The sequence below is a fragment of the Hyperolius riggenbachi genome, chromosome 4 (assembly GCF_040937935.1).
Source record: "Hyperolius riggenbachi isolate aHypRig1 chromosome 4, aHypRig1.pri, whole genome shotgun sequence".
In the NCBI taxonomy this organism is placed as follows: domain Eukaryota; kingdom Metazoa; phylum Chordata; class Amphibia; order Anura; family Hyperoliidae; genus Hyperolius; species Hyperolius riggenbachi.
The window spans coordinates 263,096,611-263,119,401 of NC_090649.1; the positions used below are offsets into that span (position 1 = coordinate 263,096,611).

At 49.6% G+C, this 22,791-nt stretch overlaps 1 protein-coding gene across 4 annotated transcripts in view; it reads right to left on the reverse strand.

Moving 5' to 3' along the window:
* Positions 1-22,791, reverse strand: part of USP45 (ubiquitin specific peptidase 45) — a 254,120-nt gene that overhangs the window by 196,046 nt on the left and 35,283 nt on the right. Inside the window, exon 1 of one of the 4 annotated variants that reach the window (XM_068231217.1) lies at positions 17,462-17,467. The exons of the other annotated variants lie outside the window; for them this stretch is intronic. The gene's annotated coding sequence lies outside the window, so the exon portion shown is untranslated. Of the gene's footprint in view, positions 1-17,461; positions 17,468-22,791 lie in introns of those variants that run through there. 4 annotated transcript variants of the gene reach the window in all.

Sequence of the window (22,791 nt, forward strand, 5' to 3'; positions counted from 1 at the left end):
TACAAAGTTAAAAAAGGCAAACGGTACAAGATCCATGATCATGCGATTTGAGTCTGGTTAGGTAGGTCCAGTAATTCAACTACAAGGCAGACATAGAAAAGGAACACAAAGATGAGGGCACACGATAAGGTAAGTACATTAGGGAAGGGAGGACCCTGCAAAAGCCTTACAATCTAAAAGGAGGGACTAATGGACACACAGAGGAAGTAGGGTTGTAAAACAGGTATTCAGCAGAGAGAGTTACTGCATGGTAGGGGTGGGTAGGCCATCTTGAAGAGGTGGGTTTGGAGGGTTTGCTTGAATGTGGGGCGAGTCTGATGGGCGTTTCCATAGGGTGGAAGTGGCTCTTCAAAGATCCTGCAGGTGTGCATGGAAATGGGGAAGGTAGGCGAAGGTCGTTGGAGATTCGGAGGGGGAAGCCTGGTGTATACTTGTGAACAAGTTCCGAGATGTAGGTAAGGCAAGTTTTGTGCACAGATTTATAGGCCAGGCACAGAATCTTGAAACTTGAATCAGATTCATAGCCAGTGCAGGGAATTAAAGAGGGGGGTGTGGATGCGGAGCGGTGAAAAAAAATGGCTACGTCTGGCAGCCACATTCATAACGGATTGAAGGGGGGCAATGTGGTTTAAGAAGAGGCCAGACAGTAGGGAGTTGCAGTAATCAAAGCAGGAAATGGTGAGGGCAAGGATGAGCAGCTTTGTAGCATCCGGGGTCAGGAAGGGGCTGATCTTGCGAAGGTGGAAATTTCAGGCTGTGGTGACATTTTTGGATATGAGGGATGAAAGAAAGGGCAGGGTTTAGGGTGACGCCTAGGCAACAGGCCTGGGTGGTAGGGAGAAACGCCATGTTATTGATTGTCAAATGGATATCCGAAAGAGGTGCAGCAGCATGGGGTGAAAAGATCAGGAGCCAAGTTTTGTCTAGGTTATGCTTCAGGAACCTAGATAATATGCAGGAGGAAATTGTTGAGAAGCATGATGAGACCTTGACCATGGTGGTGGAGGAGAGAGGGGTATGGAAGAAAAAAATCCAAGCATCATCAGCATAAAGGTTGTTATTTGAAGCTCTTGGAGGAGATAACTTTGCAGATAAAGGAAGTGTACATTGAGCACAGAAGGGGGGCCTAGAACAGAGCCCCTGGGACCCAGACTGGGGAAGGGGGGGCTGAGGAGGAGCCATTGAAGGAGGTTGCGAAGGAGCGCTTGGAGAGGTAGGAGGAGATCCAAGCCAACGTGATGCCATGGATGCCCAAGGACTGTAGGGATTGGAGGAGGAGGGAATTTGTTCTACAGTATCAAATGTTGAGGAGAGGTCAAGGAGGAACAGGATGGAGTAACTGCCTTTCACTCTGGCAAAGGTAGAGTCATTGACCACCTTGGGGAGGGCTGATTCTGTTGAGTGTGCAGGTTGGAATCCAGATTGTAGAGGGTTAAGTAGGGAATTGGTGTTGAGGTATTGGGTAACGTGTCAGTGGATCAGACATTCAATGAGTTTAGAGACAAAGTTGTAGAGTTGGAGGGTAGGGTTGGGTCAAGTGAGGTTTTATTTTTCCAGCACGGAAGTACAGTGGCCTGTTTGAAGACATTGGGGAATGTACTTGTGGGGAGGTAGAGGTTGAATAAGGAGGTGAGGACCGGGGTGTGCCAGGGAAGTGGGAGCAAAGGGTATTTACACTTCCTACAAAGAGACTGCAGAGTACTACAACAGTAAAGTACTCGAAGGAGTGGCTTTAAGCAGGAGGTGCTAGGAGGGGAACTACGTGCTCATTCAAGATGACTGACTGTCTGGATCTCTCAAGGACAGATCGGCAAGGATAAGGCAAGGCAAGGATAAGTTTAGGGCTGCAATGTTGCTGTGCAAAGTAAGCAAGCAGGTAGCCTTTGTATTACTTGATTTAAGCATGTACAGATTTGCAGCTGACAATAGAGATGGCTCAAACCTCCGATTTTCGGTTCGCGAACCTCGAACGCGAACTTCCACAAAAGGTTGGTTCCCGCGAACCGCAATAGACTTCAATGGGGAGGCGAACTTTGAAAACTAGAAACATTTATGCTGGCCATAAAAGTGATGGCAAAGATGTTTCAAGGGGTCTAACATCTGAGTTTTTTCATGGAAGAGTGGGATACATGCCAAAAGTCCCGGGGAAAAATCTGGATTTGATGCAAAGCAGCGTTTTAAGGGCAGAAATCACATTGCATGCTAAATTGGAGGCCTAAAGTGCTTTAAAACATCTTGCATGTGTATACATCAATCAGGGAGTGTAATTAGAGTACTGCTTCACACTGACAGACCAAACTCACTGTGTAACGCACCACAAACAGCTGCTTGTGTAGTGACGGCCGTGCTGGGCTGGTGCGCACCATGGAGAGAGTGCAGGCCATGGCGGTTTTCAAGCCCATATGGTCGCCGGGCTGAGGTAGCTCAATGACAGAACAACAGTGATTGACCAGCTGATCGAATTTGGTCTGTCCACAATGAAGCAACGACCTTATTATCTTGGGTGTGTGCCCCCCCTACCCCCACACTCATATAGCCGGCAGTCATTGCTTCATTGTGATACACAAGCCCCTTCACCGCAGCAAGGTAACGATCACAAAGGGGAATTGACACATGTACATGCCTTTTATTTTGTTGTTGCAGCTGCAGTGCAGCTAGAAAAATTAGGCAGGCATGTACACGCATCAGAAAAATTATTATAGCGGCCACTGCTAGCAGGAGTCCTGGACCCTGTTGGTGGTGGTGGAGAAGGCAGTCAAGCAGCCTTCAGGCAGAGATGCTGTGTGGGGACCGACTTAGTCTTCGGGCGGGCAGAAGCCCTCCGGGATCCATGCCTCATTCATTTTGATAAAGGTAAGGTACTGAACACTTTGACTTAGGCGACTTATCTTCTCGGCGACAATGCCTCTAGCTGCGCTGAAGGTCCTTTCTGACAGGACGCTTGAGGCAGGGCAAGACAGAAGTTGGATGGCAAATTGTGACAGCTCTGGCCACAGGTCAAGCCTGCGCACCCTTTAGTCCAAGGGTTCATCGCTGCTCACAGTGTCTACATCCACACTTAAGGCCAGGTAGTCAGCTACTTGCCGGTCGAAGCGTTGGTGGAGGGTGGATACGGAATGGCTAAGGCGAGGCGTTGGACTAAAGAATGTCCGCATGTCTGACATCACCATGAGATCGCTAGAGCGTCCTGTCCTTGCCTGCGTGGACATGGGAGAAGGATTACTGGCAGTGGTACCTTTATTCCATTGTGCTGTGACATCACCCTTAAACGCACTGTAAAGCATAGTTGCCAGCTTGTTCAGCAAGTGCTGCATCCTTTCTGCCTTCTGGTGATTTGGAAACATCTCCGCCACTTTGTACTTATACCGAGGGTCTAGTAGCGTGACCACCCAGTACAGCTCATTCCCCTTGAGGTTTTTTTTATACAGGGGTCCCTCAACAGGCTGGACAGCATGAAAGACACCATCTGCACAAACTTAGATGCAGGCGTACTATCCATCTCCTCTTGCTCTTCTTCAGTGATGTCAGCTAAGTTCTCCACCTCCTCCGCCCAGCCACGAACAATACCACGGGAAAGTTGAGCAGCACAAGCCCCCTGCAACGCCTGCTGCGGTTGTTCTTCCGCCTCCTCCACCAAAACAACACCTTCCTCATCATCTGACTCCTCTCCACACGACTCTTGCTCCTCCTTCTCCACCCTCTGTGCTGCCGCAGGTGTTGAGGAAACATCTGGTTCTGATGAGAATTGATCCCACAACTCTTCCTCCTGTTCACGCTCCTCCACAGCTTGATCCACCACTCTACGCATGGCACGCTCCAGGAAGAAAGCATATGGGATCAAGTTGCTGATGGCGCCTTCACTGCGACTCACCAGGTTTGTCACCTCCTCAAATGGCCGCATGAGCCTGCAGGGATTTCGCATGAGTGTCCAGTACTTCGGACAGAACATACCCATCTCCCCAGAGTGTGTCCTTTGACTGTAGTTGTAAAGATACTGTTTGACGGCTTTCTCCTGTTGTAGCAGGCGGTGGAACATCAGGAGGGTCGAATTCCAGCGAGTCGGGCTATCGCAAATCAAACGTCTCACCAGCAAGTTGTTTCTCTGCTGAATATCGGCAAAGCGTGCCCACACACCTTCCTGGACTGCTTCAGAATGTCCTGCAAGCCTGGGTACTTACACACAAATCTCTGAATTATGAGATTCAGCACATGTGCCATGCAGGGTACATGTGTCAACTTTCCAAAATTCAAAGCCGAAATGAGATTGCTGCCATTATCACACACCACGTTGCCGATCTCCAGTTGGTGTGGGGTCAGGCACTGATCCACCTGTTTGTTAAGAGCAGCCAGGAGAGCTGCCCCAGTGTGACTCTCCGCTTTGAGGCAAGACATGTCTAAGATGGCGTGACATCGTTGTACCTGGCATGCAGCATAGGCCCTGGGGAGCTGGGGCTGTGCAGCTGTAGAGGAGATCGCAGCACCAGTAGAGTTGAACTGCCACACAGCCAAGGAGAAGGACGACAGCGAAGAGGATGTAGCAGGAGGAGTAGGAGGAGAAGGAGAGGTGGTGGCAGCAGGCCTGCCTGCAAGCCGTGGAGGTGTCACAAGTTCCGCTGCACAGCCACGTACTCCCTGCTTGCCAGTGGTCACCAGGTTGACCCAATGGGCTGTGTAAGTAATGTACCTGCCCTGACCGTGCTTGGCAGACCATGGTCAGATGGACCCTTGACCCAACGCTGTGTGCCAGAGATGACACCACTTGCCTTTAACTTCAAGGTACAGTTTGGGTATCGCCTTTTTGGAGAAATAACTGCGGCCTGGTATCTTTCACTGCAGTGTCCCAATGGCCACAAATTTTCGGAAGGCCTAAGAGTCCACCAGCTGGTATGGTAACAGCTGGCGAGCTAACAGTTCCACCAAGCCAGCTGTCAGACGCCGGGCAAGGGGGTGACTGGCAGACATTGGCTTCTTCCGCTCAAAGATTGCCCTCACGGACACCTGGCTGCTGCTGTGGGTAGAGGAGCCGGAACCCCTCAAGGTGAGAGGCGGAGTGGAGGAGGGTGGCTGTGATTGTGAAGGTGCAAGGGAGAAAGCGGCTGAAGATGATGCACCTGAAGGTGGAAGAGGATAAGGAGGGTGGCTTTGCTTTTGTGTGCTGCTTTTCCTCAGGTGTTCTTACCATAGCTGTTTGTGCCTTTTCTCCATGTGCCTTCATAAGGCAGTTGGCCTTTCCACGGCTCAATTTTTGGCGGTAGAGAGAACAGATGGCATTGCTCTGATCTGAGGCATACACACAAACAAATTTCCACACCGCTAAGCCCAGGGGTGTGGGCACTATGGTGCCGTCAGCAGCTGACGTTGAAGGGCATGTTGGCTGGCTGTCTATAGGTGCTGATACATGGCACCGGACACTGCCACCAGCTGTTTCTGAAGACGAGTTCCTCCTGCTTCTTTCAGCAACTCGTCTCCTCCTACTCCTCTCTGACTCCCCCTCTGAACTGTCCCCTTGGTCATCTTGTCTCTTAGGATCCCACGTGGCATCCGTATAGTCATAATCATCCCCTATAAAGTTCCCTGGTGTCTGGTGGTCCTCCCTCCATCATCTAGCTTCCCTGATGTCTAGTGGCTCCCCACTCCCTCATATAGCCTCCCTGGTGCCTAATGTTTCCCTGTCCTGTGCTCTATTAGCCCCAGTATTTGCAGCAGAGTATCAGCGCAGCATTAGCTATGCTTATCTCACCTCCTCCAGGCGCTTAACTGATGTCCATCCAACTACTACAAAGCACTACTCGCTACGCAGGAGAATCAGGCACTGGAGTGAGCGGTGAGCTGTAGGACGGATGTTACTGGAGCACGGAGGAAGTGAGATAAGCACGGCTACCGCTGTGCCCATAATGTATAGCTCAGCTTAGGATAGTAGGGAAAGAGAGGTATTGTAGTGCTATACAAATGGTTCTAGGAAGCTTTAGTGCCAAACAGCAGAGCTACAAGTACTTGGTGAGTGACTAGCTGCTTCCTGCAGCCACAGGCACACATTTCTGAGCTCTGCCATCCAAGAACCACCATCTCCCCTGGCTGACACCAGCTCCAGCCTATGCAGTCAGACTGCCGGCATGGAGCTCCGCCCACCCACAGCTCCGTCCAGCCAGCTAGTGGCGGAATTTTCAGCGTCAAGGTCCTGTCGGCTCTGCTGCTACAGTGAGAGCTGACAGGGCTGACACAGGACAGCGTTATGGAGCGGGTGGGAGGCGATGAGTGCAACACACACACAGCTTGCAGGAGAGAGGCAGAGAGGCAGAAATTAGATATAGATGTCGGCTCCTCTCTCCCCGCCCCTGCACTCATAGGCTGGAACCCACCCAGCCTCTGCCCTGACAGCAGGAACTTCATCATCCTCCTCCAACGTTACGTCCATAGTGTCACCTAACTCAGACATATGAGGTGGTGTAACTTGCTTAGCGCCTTCATCTTGTTGTAACAATAATGGCTGTGAATCAGTGCATTCCCCACCAAATAACTCCTGCGAAGTGTCAAATGCAGCGGATGTGGTGCTTGTAGTAGCGCTGGTGGCTGTGGAAGATGAGGTGTTCTGTGTTAAATAGTCAACAACGTCCTGACAATCTTGGGAGTTGATGGGACGTGCCTTCTTCTGAGCACTGTACTTTGGTCCAGGGCCGCACGAAATAACGTCAGCACAACCTCGAACAGACCTGCCGGGTGGCCTGCCTCTGGGTCTACCTATGCCTCTGCCTCTACCTGTTTTGTCCATATCGGGGGGGATGAAGTGAAAGGTATGCACTGACTTGACTAATACAATGTGCAGTCACACAGGTGCAGTTAACAGCTATGCACGAACTGGTATATTACACAGCATGCGGTCACACAGATACTGTGAACAATTATGCAATGACTGGTATTACAAATTTGCAGCTGTCACACACACACAGGTACCGTGAACAGGTGCAGTGACTGGTGGTATATAACTCTGCGTGCGCTCACGTAGGTAGGTAGGTGCACTGAACAACAGGTGGGTATGCAGTGATAGGTATTACAAATGTGCAGCTGTTACTTACACACACAGGTACCATGAGCAGGTGCAGTGACACTGTGTGCGGTCACGTAGGTAGGTAGGTGCACTGAACAGGTGGGTATTCAGTGATTGGTATTACAGCTGTCACACACACACACACACACACAGGTACCGTGAACAGGTGCAGTGACTGGTGGTATTAACAATGCGTGCGCTCACGTAGGTAGGTAGGTGCACTGAACAACAGGTGGGTATGCAGTGATTGGGATTACAGCTGTCACACACACAGGTACTGTGAACAGGTGCAGTGACTGGTGGTATTAACAATGCATGCACTCACGTAGGTAGGTACGTACGTAGGTGCACTGAACAACAGGCGGGTATGCAGTGATTGGGATTACAGCTGTCACACACACACACACACACACACACACACACTGAACAGGTGCAGTTACTGGTGGTATTAATGCGTGCACTCACATAGGTAGCTAGGTAGGTGCACTGAACAACAGGTTGGTATGCAGTGATTGGGATTACAGCTGTCACACACACAGGTACCGTGAACAGGTGCAGTGACTGGTGGTATTAATAATGTGTGCGCTCACGTAGGTAGGTAGGTGCACTGAACAACAGGTGGGTATGCAGTGATTGGGATTACAGCTGTCACACACACACTTACCGTGAATAGGTGCAGTGACTGGTGGTATTAACAATGCGTGCACTCACGTAGGTAGGTGCACTGAACACAACAGGTGGGTATGCAGTGATTGGGATTACAACTGTGCACTGCAGCTGTCACACACACACACACACACACACACACACACACACACACACACACACACACACAGTCACTGAATGTTGAAAATTGCGCAAAAGGTGGATCAGCGCAACACCAGGCCGCCTCCGAATGGCCTCCAATCATGCATGCAAGCTGTTACAGGAAACTAACATCCTCCTCCAGTGGTAGACAGGTCATGTGTATGCTCCGTGTGTATTATATCCCACAAGTGGGGCTTGCACTCTTTTGCAGGTAGGCACTTGCCTGTTTTTAAGTAGCGCTGTTCATTTCCTTGCTATGTACTAGTCACTGAATGTGCTGGGCCTGGCAGTGGCACAGTAGGAATTACCAAGGCTGTATATGCAACACAAGTGTCTGTGGGAGACACACACACACAAAAAAATAGATCACAAGAACATAAACTCTCAAAAGAGCTGTTGCGGAATGATGAGGAGTGCTTTAGCAATAAGATCAGCAAGAAGGAGCAACCTAACAAGCCTAACACAAGAGCCTAACTAAGCTTTCCCTATGTCAGCAGCAAGGTTCTCTCCCTTCTCTAATTACTGCAGCCACACGAGTGAGTGAATTGGCTGACGCTGCCTGCCTTTCATAAGGGGGGGGGGGGGCCTCCAGGAGGGAGTGTAGCCTGATTGGCTACCCTGTGCCTGCTGACTGTGATGTAGAGGGTCAAAGTTGACCCTAATGATGTAGTATAGGGGGCGGGTCGAACTCACAAAGTTCGCGGTTCACCGCGAATGCGAACCAACGAAGTTCGTGCGAATCCGTTTGCCGGCGAACCAGTCGGGCCATCTCTAGCTGACAATGGGTAAAGGTATTATTTACATTTAAAAAATACATGCTTACCTACAATAAAGTCTAGGCTCTGCCCCTTTGTACTACCATGCAGCGGCAGCAGAACTGGCTGATTCTGGAGAGCAAACACTGCTTCCATTTTCTAGCCTATACAAACACTAGACATGGCAAAGATTTCCTAATAAAAAAAATACTAAATACTCAGCACCAGGTTTGCAGAGGAGCAACAAGCCTGCTCTGTCAGCTGATTGCTCAAGTAGGACAAATTGGGGACATTCTGTACATTTAGGTTATAATAATGAATGTACTGTTGTCTTGGTTGCAAAGAAGCTATGGTTGAACCCTATGGTAGTTATGCAAATCATACCTGGTTGCAAAATCAAAATATTACTTTAAATAAAAGTTACAACTAATTTAGGTATCAGGCTTCTATTGATCTTAGCACTGGTGATAGATAAGAGCAGACCCAGGGCATGGAGTCTTCACCAGCGCACCCCACAAAGGATGATGGGCAGTCACCGCAATGGGTGTCAGACTACTTTGTTGCTTGGTGCTTGCCAGGTCACGACCCCTAGGGCTACCCCACCAGAGACGAGAAGAACAGAAGGGCTACCTTGCCGATAGGAAAGGAGTACAAAACAGGACTCATGAAACTGAATAAATTGAATGGACTAACTGGACAGGACAGAAGGGCAAAACAAAAAGGGTGGGACGGACATGATGGGATGGACTGGAACGGACTGACAGTACAGGCTGAACGGGAACTAGCTGGTTAACTACCGGAGTGCTGAGAAGGGGATGCTGGATAAGTATCGAAGTATTGGAAGGGTTGGCCTTAAAGCGGAATGAAACCCAGCAATTTTTCTTTGCTCTAAAACATTACTTACAGCATATTATATACTACCAGCATTTTTTTCTTACTAGAACAGCATTCAAAGGGTAAACAGGACAGAAAAGCTGAATGCCGGGAAAGCTGGACACATCCGAACTAGAGATAATGTTATCTTGTGTTTAATTGTATCAAGTGAGCAATGTAAACAAACACTTCTCTGACACTGCAGACTCTCCTAAACACAGACAGGCAGTCAGAAAGTATTTCTGCTTATATTTCAACATGAAAAAAAAAACAGTTATGAATAAAATGCAAAGTCAGCTCTCAGAGCAGAAAAAGTGTACTTTGGAAACTTGTAATTTCTAAATGAATGATAATACTTATGCACAAAAGCAAATATGATAACTGTATGGCATATTAAAAATAGGAAAACATGTTTTTAATGAATATTATGTCAGGGTTTTATACCGCTTTAAAGTGACAGCCTGGAGGGAACAGACTGGGCTGCAGTGACGGCTGTACAAACTGGGCTGTACTGACAGGACCCAGACTGGCAGACAGGACAGGGAAAATTGACTGGTGTGACAGGAAAGATGGACAAGACAGGGACAGACAGGACAGGACAGAGTGACTGAACGGCAGGCTAGCTGGCTTGGAAGGGCAAACAACTGACAGGCAAGCAGAGCAGACTGACAGGCAGGCAAATAGAGATACAGGTTGGAAACAGAGAACCAAGCAGGGACAGTGTGGATACAAACTGCAGCTGTATGTTGATTCAAAAGCACTGGAATGACAATAGGTCAGGGTTTAAATACCTTGACCTTCCCGCCAGTGCTGTGGCCAGTCGCTGCTGGATACTGTCAGGGAGCTGTAAGTAATTTTGCAGTAGGGCTTACATACATTTATACCATTGCTTCATGAGAGGCAATTATACTTAGGGCTTATTCACTTTAGATAATTTGAGGTTTACTGGTACAGTACTTGAAAAATAAAAAAATAAAAACTAGTGAAATTATTTTCTCTTTAGAAAAATGTAGTCTGCTTTCCACCACTCATTCACTTGACAGGGAAATAATATGCAATACAAAATCAGATGAAAAGAACTGTGACCTTGACATGACTATTCTGTGGCATAGTAATACATAGTAAAAATATGCTAGGAACACAGTACCAACACTTGAAAGTTTGTGAGGTGTACAGGAATTTTTGTACTTGTAATGTCAGAAAGGCTTCTAAAAATGTGAGTCTGAAGGACATTATTTTTTTTGACAGAATGCACACAACATTTTACATTGTCATATGCTGAATGAAAGCATAATTCATAAAGCCAAGGTCACTGAAAAAATGTGAACTGTAAATAACACATAAAAACATGATGAATGAACGCTGGTATTCTAATGAGCAAATCAGGTGTTCCAATCAGGTCAGGCGTGCACTTGACCAGGCTTGTCTTTTAAAGAGGATCTCCTATGTTAATAATTTAAAGATATCTAGTGATCTGTGACATACCCTTTTACACGGAGGATCACAAACAGACTATGATGACATTTTTCTATTATATACCAACTAGTGACCTTAGCCCGTTTAAAAACGAGCTAGGTCTGTCACTACTCCGGCCGGCCACCACACGCGCACGCATGCTGCGCCCGTCACGCGCCCGCACACACGCCCGCCCCTTCCTCCTCCAGCTCTCGGCATTGTCTCTGTGTTCATCCCTGCACATGCGCAGTGCAAAAAAGCACTGACACAGGGACACTTGCAAATTATATATAGAGATGGTTTACTCAGCATGATTTTCATGAGAACTAAGGAAAAATGCTGCATTTGTGGGAAAATCAAATCACATTAGCGGGAAAGGGGCACCAGGATTACCATTAGAGTCACAGTACCATTACAATTGGAGAAACATCATCAAACGCAAGGTCAGTAGAAAATGTCACAAAAAGATGGTTGGGAAGTACATTAGGCTGCATATAATTGTAGCCAAAAAGGCTCCCATGGCAACTGGAGGACTGCACTGCTTGACAAGCACACATTTTGCCTTCTCACGTGAAAGAGGCCTCTTTCATATGGGAGGCTGAACTACGCACTTGTCAGGCACTTCAGTGTGCCGTCCATAAACGCTGTTCATGTGCAATTAAAATGCAGCTGAATGGCAGCATTTGTAACACTAGACATGTCAGTGCTTCACATGCAGTGGCGATATTTATACAGCGTTAGAGAACCATGACAGGTAGCGTCTGAGTGTGGCTGTGCTCAGATGCGACTCCGTGGGGGAGGGGGGGGGGGGAGGCTGCCTGTATGCCATGGGTTGCAAGTTTGCAAGAACAAGGGGCTTCCGCTAGCGTTTCCTACGTCTACTCTGTTTTATCAAATTAACATATACCAGTATTGATGATGTTATAAACCACAGATCAACTATACATGTATAAGGGCCGGTACACACTGCCACTTTCTAGGAAACGGATCAAGGAAAACGGATGCGATTTCCATTCAAACTGATCTGTTTTCACTCCGTCGGTTCAGTCCCATTTCCCCAGACTCCCAATACCAAAGTAGATTTTTGCTGGCTAGAACGGTTCATTTTCTATCCAGTGTGTTAAGGGATCCGTTTCTAATTGCCCCCAATGCAGTGCTTCAGCATCCGTTTCGCTGGGCTCAGTGGTCTGGAAAAATTACTGCAGCACCAAACTTGCACTCCATCCAGCGTATCATGCTAACGGATCCATAGGTTAACATTGGATCCATTCACATACAGTACATTCCGATCCGTGAACTAACCAGTGTGAACCTGGCCTTATGTACTGTGTATAGCACTACAGTCGCTATATAAATACAATTTAACAATAATAATGTGCAATGAACTGCAGCGTAACCTGTGGGCTCCAAACATCTATTGCTATGTAATTCAGGATCTACTTTCTCTAAGAAAAAGGAGAGATAAGAGAACACCTCTATGGTGCAATACCTTTAATTCAGTTTTCAAATTGCACAAGAAATGCAGCGGCCAGTGGGGGACATCAACAAGGGTACGTGGTAGGTCTGGAGTCCAGGCAAGCTCCGAGTGATGGGTGATAATGAGGACGCGTTCAAGTCAGGACAGAGAAACACTGGTGTGTGGAAACGCATCATCATCACCCATCACACGGGGCTTGCCTGGAATCCAGACTTACCACGTACCCTTGTTGATGTCCCCCACTGGCCGCTGCATTTCTTGTGCAATTTGCAAACTGTTGATGTCCCCCAATGGCCACGGTCGACGTCCAAGCAGTGGAACATTGGGCACATGCAAATTTTTGCAATCTTGTACAATGCATTTATTTTGCTATTTGCAAATGAAATTAAAGGTATTGCACCAGAGGTGCTCTCTTCTCTCTCCTTTTTTTGATACAGACATTTGTCAAATTCCACCACTAAGAGCTGCTCTGGACGCTACCTTTCCTCCTTTCATTGTCTGACACTGGCACTGGAGAACTGATTCACTTTAGACAGAATATCCTTTTGTCCTGGTTGTAACACGGAGCGCGCATATACTGTATGTGTCTAGTCTACTTTCTGTAAGGCCTGGTTCACACATAAATCTGCACATTTACGGTCCGGTCCAGTATCGTCCTATCAGTTTTTTATCATTGTACCTGACTGGACTGAATAATGTACACTTTATGTGTAAACACACCCATTGAAACCCATACAAAACTGACAGGACTAGACCGGACCAAAACTGTACACCTTTTATGTGTGAACACAGCCTAAAACGCAAGCACAATGCAACACCTGACCTCATTAACTGATTTTCTTTTTATATATTCTGTTGTTTTCTACCAATAGCTGGAAAATATTTTTTCTCTTCTTTTACTTACTAATTCCCCATTTATTTAGTATCCTCTGGCATAATTGCCCTTGGTGAATGGTATTACAATCAGATATAGATTATCTAGACTGTACTGTATCCCTTGTACATCATCCCTGTGACAATTTGCTCTACTATATAAGCCCATTTGCTAATCCCTTGAGGCCAGTTGTACATGTGATGTGCGTTTGTGGTGCGATGCCCTTGCCCCCATCGCATTGTAAAAAAAAACCACAAACATATGACCCTGCGGCAGAGTGCGCCGACAGGGTCATATGCATAACGCTGCCCCACTGCACGTTCCTCACTCCGTAACCTACTGCCTGCTGGACAGGAAGTTTGTCAATGGAATTCCCATTGTTCCGTGCATGCATGCTAAAATGCTGCCACCAACCGTTTTAAAAGTTATTAGTCAGTGTCACCTAATGACTTACATTACTTCTGCCATCCGCTGTAGTCTGGCAGTAACGTCCCGTTGCCCCTGCGTCGGCTCGGTGGTGGAACAGGCACTTCCGGCGCAACACGAACCATTAAAGAGAGTCTTAAGCCAATTTAAAGACCAACTTTACTTATGGTAACGTCTTTTCCAGGAGTCAGAAGGACAGCACCCCTCCTTGAGAGACTTGTCTCTCTTCCCCAATTTGGACAGGAAGCTAAAAGATTCTAAAAATAGCATAACAGGCAGGCAGCATAAGTACCCTGTACTCACATAGAGACCTCAGTTAGTAATAAAGATTACCTGGACCCTACTTGATACTTTAAAAACAAAAAAACAATACCTGTATACCTTACCTTTCAAAATTCCCACAGCAGGGTGGATTGTAGGGGTGCTGTCCTGACTCCTGGAAAAGATGTTACCGTAAGTAAAGTTGGTCTTTCCCAGGACAGCACCCCTACTTGAGAGATGAACAAGATCCATTCTAGGGTGGGACGACTGCTTGTAAAACCTTCCGGCCAAAGCTTAAATCTGCACTAGATAAGATATTTAATTTATAGTGTTTGACATTATTCTGGCTAGACCAAGTCGCCGCTCTGCAAATCTGGTCAATGGAAGCTCCAGCCCTCTCTGCCAATGAAGCTGAGATACCTCGTTGAATGAGCCTTTACTGATGAAGAAAGCAGTTTCCCTTGGGACTGGTATGAAGTGGAAATAGCCTGTCTGATCCATCTTGCCAGAGTGGCTTTAGATGCCTGATTTCCTCTCAATTTTCCTCCAAATAAGACTAGCATTGCATCAGACTTTCTCCAATTTCTTGTTCTTTCTATGTAGTGAAGAATACACCTTCTCACATCTAAGCAATGTAGTCTTTTTTCCTTCTCGTTGGACGGATTTGGACAAAACAAGGGTAAGTATATTTCCTGTGATCTGTGAAATTTGGAAACCACCTTAGGAAGAAAAGCACTATCCAACCGTAAGGTAATTCTATCATCTGAAATTATACAATAAGGTTCTCTAATTGATAAGGCCTGAAGTTCTCCTACTCTTCTCGCTGTTGTGATTGCTAAAAGAAAAGCAGTCTTTGGTGAAAGAAGTTTATCAGAAATTTGTTCCAATGGTTCAAATGGTGGTGCACACATAGCCTGTAGAACAGTGTTTAAATCCCAGGATGGAATTCTGGAACGGATCACTGGACGAAGTCTCTTAAATGCCTGAAAGAATCTGACAAAGTATTCTTCTGTTGCCAACCTTCTTTCCAGAAACACACTAATGGCTGATGTTTGCACCTTCAAAGTACTGATACTCAGTCCTTTCTGGAAGCCCTGCTGCAGGAACTCCAGTACTGAAGAAGATAAGGTTAAATTCAAGGATCTTTCAGCACACCACTCTGAATAGATTCTCCATGCTTTTTGATAAATAAACCTAGTCACCTTTTTCCTACTTTGGATTAGGGTTTCTGACAAGTTATCTGAAAAACCTTTAGCCTTTAGGATACTCCACTCAGGTTCCATGCTGTAAGATGAAGAAGTGGAAGGTTGGGATGAAATGCCATACCCTGCAGAAGTAGATCTTTGCGCACCACTGCACACATAAAGATGCCGCCTGATAGGAAGAAGCCTCCTCCACGCTGCGCAGACTCAAGACCGGCTCCCCTGACCGGCGTTTCGCGTGAGCCTGCTACAGCGCTGACCTTGGCCGCCTGACCCTGATAGCACTGCAGAGATTTCCCCCATGCATCCCGTCCGGGACAGAAAAACAAACTGAGGTCTCTATGTGAGTACAGGGTACTTATGCTGCCTGCCTGCTTGTTATGCTAATTTTTTAATCTTTTAGCTTCCTGTCCAAATTGAGGAAGAGAGACAAGTCTCTCAAGGAGGGGTGCTGTCCTGGGAGACGTCCAGGGAAAAATGGCTTTTTACCTTTTATTTATGTTAGGCATGTTTGCCCCTGTTAAAACGCCGCTATCCTGCAGCAGAACGAGGGTTTTTTACCCCCCAAATCCCCTAAGGCACACTGCGGGGAGCGCTTCCGTGAGAGGCAGAGCTTTTGGCTGCAGCTTTGCCTTTACACGCGTCTATCAGCGAGGATCGCCACCTCTCCCCCGCCCATCAGTTTTCTTTCACTGAGAGGGGCGGGGGAGAGGCGGAGATATGCACTGATTGACGCGCATGGAGGCAGAGCTGCAGCCAAAAGCTCTGCCTCCCTAGGCAGCAAAATCCACGACCAAGGAAGTCATGGATTTTGCACAGGGGATTTGGGGGGTAAAAAAATCCTTGTTCTGCCACGGGATAGCAGCGTTTTAACAGGGGCAAACATAGTATGCCTTGCATTGCCGTTGGGTTACCCTGTAGTAAAAAATGGTAATGCAATGCAGGGTTTTTAATGCAAGTGTAAAAGAGGCCTTAAAGTGCAACTGTCGGGTATAAAATCAATTCTTTATTTTTATCTGGTAAACAAGTAATAAGGATGTTAACCTGGCAATCCAAAAGTTAAAAATCACTCTTAGTTTTCTTATCTATAAAACAACATTCCCCAGTTTCCCTTGTTCTTATTTGGTACATCTGTCGCACAAAGGAAGTTGCAGGGCATGCTGGGTTGTCTTTTTTTGCTTCTTTACTTTCCCCCCAGACTTAAGCAATGCAGCCTGATTGGCTGGAGCCTCTTTCCCTCCTGTTTTCCCCTCCCACACCTCTGTTCCTTTCTGATTGGCCAATATTTTGCATGCTGAGACAATGCATATTCTATTACAGAGCTGGGTGGGAGTGCCTGAAAACTGGGAGGAGGGCGGGCAATGCATACAAAATCAGGCAGAGGAGAGTAAGGGAGGAAATGACATCAGGATTGACTTCAAGATAGACACAGTTAAAATGGATAATCCTAAGAAGGAATTTCTCTTTTTTAACGTAGAAAAATCACTAAAATCAAAATGTGGACACTGCAATACATAGGTTATGTAAGTAGAGCAAGTATTTATGTACTTATGTTTTTTTTTTTTCTGAGATAGTATTGCTGACAGTTCCACTTTAATAAAAAAAAAAAAACTTGACATTAAAACACAAGCACCAATGTCTAAAATCGCCAATGGCTTAGGACAGGTTTCCACTAGAGCAGAGCATTGCATGGCTATGGCGATTCGGATGCTTTGTCTGAAATTCTGAAGCTTTCGTTTTTTTTCTACATGTGAATTCAGAAGCAGCATACAGATTTCAAAGGGCTGCGATGCCAGAGATGGATTTGTGTGTGAGAAATCTCACCAAAATCGCCCATAGTGGAAACAAGCCCTTAAACCCATAATTATTGCAGATAGTCCTGAGAAAGAAGGTATCCCCAGGCCACACACACACTCTCTCTCTCTCTCTCTCTCTCTCTCTCTCTCTCAGCACCATACAGACCCACTCACCTGGTCCAGTACAGCCGAGAAACCCCATACAGAGCGCTCAACTGGTCCCCTGCAGCTGAAAAGCAGCATAAGAGAGCTCACCTGGTCCCCTGCAGCAGGGAAGCAGCATACAGAGCAATCACCGGGTCCCCTGCAGCTGAGCAGCAGCATACAGAAAGCTCACCTGGTCCCCTCCAACTGAGCACCATACAGAACCCTCACCTGGTCCCCTGCAGCTGAGCAGCAGCATACAGAGAGCTCACCTTGTCCCATGCAGCTGAGAAGCCCCATACAGTTCCCTCACCTGGTCCCCTGCAACAGCATACAGAGAGCTCACCTGGTCCCCTGTAGCAGCATACAGAGAGCTCACATGGTCCCCTGCAGCTGGCAAGCAGCATACAGAGAGCTCACCTGCTCCCCTGCAGCTGAGAAGCAGCATACAGAATGCTCACATGGTCCCCTGCAGCTGAGAGACAGCATACAGAATGTTCACCTGGTCCACTGCAGTTAAGAAGCAGCATACAGAACCCTCACCTAGTCCCCTGCAGCTGAGAAGCACCATACCGAACCTCACCTAGTCCTCTGCAGCTGATGAGCAGCAAACCTCTCCAACCGCTCCTTCATGACCTCCTTCAAGGAGTCCTCATCCACCCCCAACCACCTCTCGGTAGGATTCCACCAAGGCTCGGTCCTTGGCCCCCTACTGTTCTCCTTCAAGATGTGCATGCCACTGTTAACCACACTACCATTCACCCTACCTCTCAAACCCGCTGGCTGGGTGTCACCCTGGACTCCGCACTCTCTATCCTCCCCCTCCCCCCATCCAAAACCCTCACAAAATTCTGCAACTTTTACCTCCGCAACATCTTCAGGAACCGCTCTCTCCTGATCCCTGTCACCACCAAACTCCTCATCCATGCCCTCATAATTTCCCGCCTTGCCTACTGCAATACCCTTCTGTCTGGTCTCCCTATGACCCGGATTGCCCTGCTGCAGTCCGTCATAAATGCGGCGGCCCGAATTATACACTCCTCCCATCGCTGCACCACGTCGGCTCCCCTCCGTGAATCCCTCCACTGGCTTCCTATCCAGTCCAGAATCAGATTCAGGATACTGTGTCTGGCCTATAAATCTGTCCACAAAACCTGCCCAACCTACATTTCTGATCTTACTCAGAGGTACACATCTAACCGCTCACTCTGCTCCTCCAATGAACTTCGCCTGACTGCCTCCCGCATCACCCAGTCTCATGCACGACTCCAGGACTTCTCAAGAGCTGCTCCAACACTATGGAACTCTATACCTCCGCCTATTAGTGCTGAGCCCTCCTTCAACATTTTCAAAAAGGCCCTCAAAACGCATACATATGAAATTGGCGCCGGTAGACTTGGGGGCAGGACACAGCCGGTATATGGCTGATCCTGCTTCTGCACAAGTCTGGGCCGTGTTAATTACTATTCCCATTCCAGGCCGCCATGGATAGTGGGGAATGATATAATTTGGCTTCCAGCTATTGCTGAAGGCCGAATTATTGTGTTTTAAAAGCAACTTCGGCTCCATCTTCTGACGGAGGCGACGTTACTCACTGAGCGCCGCTATACAAGTGATTCCTATTCTAGTCTATGGTTGCGCCGGCTGCGCCCAAATCTACCTGTGCTGAAAAGCACTGCTCCTCCTCAAAACACATCTTTTCACTCTGGCCTACCCCCCTTCACTGGTGCTTTAAACCCGTAGCTGAACAACTCTGGTCCCCTACCTTTCGTGTCCCTCCTTTTCCCTCTAGATTGTAAGCCTTCGGCAGGGTCCTCCCTCCTTGTGTCTTCTACCTGGTCATGCACCTCCATCACCGTGCACCCATCCTATGGATGTGAGTGAACTCAACTTGCCTAATCTCCATGCTCCCATCCAATCACTGACTAAGCATTAACTTTTACTCATACTGTGTTGCATGACCTGGTTTGCATGTATTTCTGTATTGTCTTATTACTGTACGTCACCCCTAAATATTGTCTGTAACTAATGTCCAGCGCTGCGTAATATATTGGCACGTTATAAATAAAATAAAAATACAGAACCCTCACATGGTCGCCTGCAGCTAAGCACCATACAGAAAGCTCACCTGGTCCCTTGCAGCTAAGCAGCACCACACAGAACCCCTCACCTGGTCCCCTGCAGCTGAGCACCATAGAGAACACTCACCTGGTCCCCTGCAGCTGGGCACCACACAGAACACTCACCTGGTCCCCTGCAGCTGAGCACCACACAGAACACTCACCTGGTCCCCTGCAGCTGGGCACCACACAGAACACTCACCTGGTCCCCTGCAGCTGGGCACCACACAGAACACTCACTTGGTCCCATGCAACTGAGCAGCACCACACAGAACCCTCACCTGGTCCCCTGCAGATGAGCACCACACAGAACCCTCACCTGGTCTCCTGCAGCTGAGCACCACACAGAACCCTCTCCTGGTCCCCTGCAGCTGAGCACCACACATAAACCTCACCTGGTCCCCTGCAGCTGAGCACCACACAGAACCCCTCACCTGGTCCCCTGCAGCTGAGCACCACACAGAACCCTCACCTGGTCCCCTGCAGCTGAGCACCACACAGAAACCTCACCTGGTCCCCTGCAGCTGAGCACCACACAGAAACCTCACCTGGTCCCCTGCAGCTGAGCACCACACAGAACCCCTCACCTGGTCCCCTGCAGCTGAGCACCACACAGAACCCTCACCTGGTCCCCTTCAGCTGAGCACCACACAGAAACCTCACCTGGTCCCCTTCAGCTGAGCACCACACAGAAACCTCACCTGGTCCCCTGCAGCTGAGCACCATAGAGAACACTCACCTGGTCCCCTGCAGCTCAGCACCACACAGAACCCTCACCGAGTCCCTGCAGCTGAGCACCACACAGAAACCTCACCTGGTCCCCTGCAACTGAGCACCACACAGAACCCTCACCTGGTCCCCTGCAGCTGAGCACCACACAGAACCCCTCACCTGGTCCCCTGCAGCTGAGCACCACACAGAACCCCTCACCAGGTCCCCTGCAGCTGAGCAGCACCACACAGTACACTCACCTGGTCCCCTGCAGCTGAGCACCACTACACAGAACCCCTCACCTGGTCCCCTGCAGCTGAGCACCACACAGAACCCTCACCTGGCCCCCTTCAGCTGAGCACCACACGGAAACCTCACCTGGTCCCCTTCAGCTGAGCACCACACAGAACCCTCACCTGGTCCCCTGCAGCTGAGCACCACACAGAACCCTCACCTGGTCCCCTGCAGCTGAGCACCACACAGAACCCTCACCTGGTCCCTTCAGCTGAGCACCACACAGAACCCTCACCTGGTCCCCTGCAGCTGAGCACCACACAGAACCCTCACCTGGTCCCCTGCAGCTGAGCACCACACAGAACCCTCACCTGGTCCCCTGCAGCTGAGCAGCACTACACAGTACACTCACCTGGTACCCTGCAGCTGAGTACCACACAGAAACCTCACCTGGTCCCCTGCAGCTGAGCACCACACAGAACCCCTCACCTGGTCCCCTGCAGCTGAGCACCACACAGAAACCTCACCTGGTCCCCTGCAGCTGAGCACCACACAGAACCCCTCACCTGGTCCCCTGCAGCTGAGCACCACACAGAACCCTCACTTGGTCCCCTTCAGCTGAGCACCACACAGAAACCTCACCTGGTCCCCTGCAGCTGAGCACCATAGAGAACACTCACCTGGTCCCCTGCAGCTCAGCACCACACAGAACCCTCACCGAGTCCCTTTAGCTGAGCACCACACAGAACCCTCGCCTGGTCCCCTGCAGCTGAGCACCACACAGAACTCTCACCTGGTCCCCTGCAGCTGAGCAGCACCACACAGTACACTCACCTGGTCCCCTGCAGCTGAGCACCACCACACAGAACCCCTCACCTGGTCCCCTGCAGCTGAGCACCACACAGAACCCCTCACCTGGTCCCCTGCAGCTGAGCACCACACAGAACCCTCACCTGGTCCCCTGCAGCTGAGCACCACACAGAACCCTCACCTGGTCCCCTGCAGCTGAGCAGCACCACACAGTACACTCACCTGGTACCCTGCAGCTGAGCACCACACAGAAACCTCACCTGGTCCCCTGCAGCTGAGCACCACACAGAACCCCTCACCTGGTCCCCTGCAGCTGAGCACCACACAGAACCCTCACCTGGTCCCCTGCAGCTGAGCACCACACAGAACCCTCACCTGGTCCCCTGCAGCTGAGCACCACACAGAACCCTCACCTGGTCCCCTGCAGCTGAGCACCACACAGAACCCTCACCTGGTCCCTTCAGCTGAGCACCACACAGAACCCTCACCTGGTCCCCTGCAGCTGAGCAGCACCACACAGAACCCTCACCTGGACCCCTGCAGCTGAGCACCATAGAGAACACTCACCTGGTCCCCTGCAGCTGAGCACCACACAGAACACTCACCTGGTCCCCTGCAGCTGGGCACCACACAGAACACTCACCTGGTCCCCTGCAGCTGGGCACCACACAGAACACTCACTTGGTCCCATGCAACTGAGCAGCACCACACAGTACACTCACCTGGTCCCCTGCAGCTGAGCACCACCACACAGAACCCCTCACCTGGTCCCCTGCAGCTGAGCACCACACAGAACCCCTCACCTGGTCCCCTGCAGCTGAGCACCACACAGAACCCTCACCTGGTCCCCTGCAGCTGAGCACCACACAGAACCCTCACCTGGTCCCCTGCAGCTGAGCAGCACCACACAGTACACTCACCTGGTACCCTGCAGCTGAGCACCACACAGAAACCTCACCTGGTCCCCTGCAGCTGAGCACCACACAGAACCCCTCACCTGGTCCCCTGAAGCTGAGCACCACACAGAACCCTCACCTGGTCCCCTGCAGCTGAGCACCACACAGAACCCTCACCTGGTCCCCTGCAGCTGAGCACCACACAGAACCCTCACCTGGTCCCCTGCAGCTGAGCACCACACAGAACCCTCACCTGGTCCCTTCAGCTGAGCACCACACAGAACCCTCACCTGGTCCCCTGCAGCTGAGCAGCACCACACAGAACCCTCACCTGGACCCCTGCAGCTGAGCACCATAGAGAACACTCACCTGGTCCCCTGCAGCTGAGCACCACACAGAACACTCACCTGGTCCCCTGCAGCTGAGCACCACACAGAACCCTCACCTGGTCCCCTGCAGCTGAGCAGCACTACACAGTACACTCACCTGGTCCCCTGCAGCTGAGCACCACACAGAAACCTCACCTGGTCCCCTGCAGCTGAGCACCACACAGAACCCCTCACCTGGTCCCCTGCAGCTGAGCACCACACAGAAACCTCACCTGGTCCCCTGCAGCTGAGCACCACACAGAACCCCTCACCTGGTCCCCTGCAGCTGAGCACCACACAGAACCCTCACCTGGTCCCCTTCAGCTGAGCACCACACAGAAACCTCACCTGGTCCCCTGCAGCTGAGCACCATAGAGAACACTCACCTGGTCCCCTGCAGCTCAGCACCACACAGAACCCTCACCGAGTCCCTTTAGCTGAGCACCACACAGAACCCTCGCCTGGTCCCCTGCAGCTGAGCACCACACAGAACCCCTCACCTGGTCCCCTGCAGCTGAGCACCACACAGAACTCTCA